Source organism: Microchirus variegatus (assembly GCF_963457635.1).
Source record: "Microchirus variegatus genome assembly, chromosome: 7".
Classification (NCBI taxonomy): domain Eukaryota; kingdom Metazoa; phylum Chordata; class Actinopteri; order Pleuronectiformes; family Soleidae; genus Microchirus; species Microchirus variegatus.
Window position 1 is genome coordinate 26,383,662 of NC_139808.1, and position 533 is coordinate 26,384,194.

Below are 533 nucleotides of genomic sequence, written 5' to 3' on the forward strand. Positions count from 1 at the left end.
AAAACACTTCCGCCCCCCCCCCCCTTTCGAAATAAAACACAATATGCAGGTCATATAGCCTATCACCACCTAACATCAACATTACGCCGTGACCGTTGCTACCAGGTCAACGGTCAGTTAATCAGAGCGTCTCGGAGAGTCATAATGTACGACGAGAGACCGTTAAAGTGGAGTTGAAGTGGGGAAACATAAAATCATTTATGACACCAGATCAACAGTTCTTCCACGTCGGAGAATGAATGTTGTTGTTTCCTTTATACGCTCAGTCTATCGTGGGATCTCACAAACTCGTTCGAGATTATCAGGCGATCTTCTGTGAATACCACTGGCTCCCAAGGCCGCTGCTGGAACGCGCCCGGTGGGGATTGACGCCGGGCAGAGGTCGAAGCAGAACCGCAGCACGTAACGTGTCCAGTGGAAATCCGGGGAAGTGCTAACATAATACAAACACTGTGCAACCTCATAGTGTAGCTAGATGTTGTGAGCGTCAGCCCGGTGGCGTGGCTAATCGAAAATGGAAACATTTGCGTTGT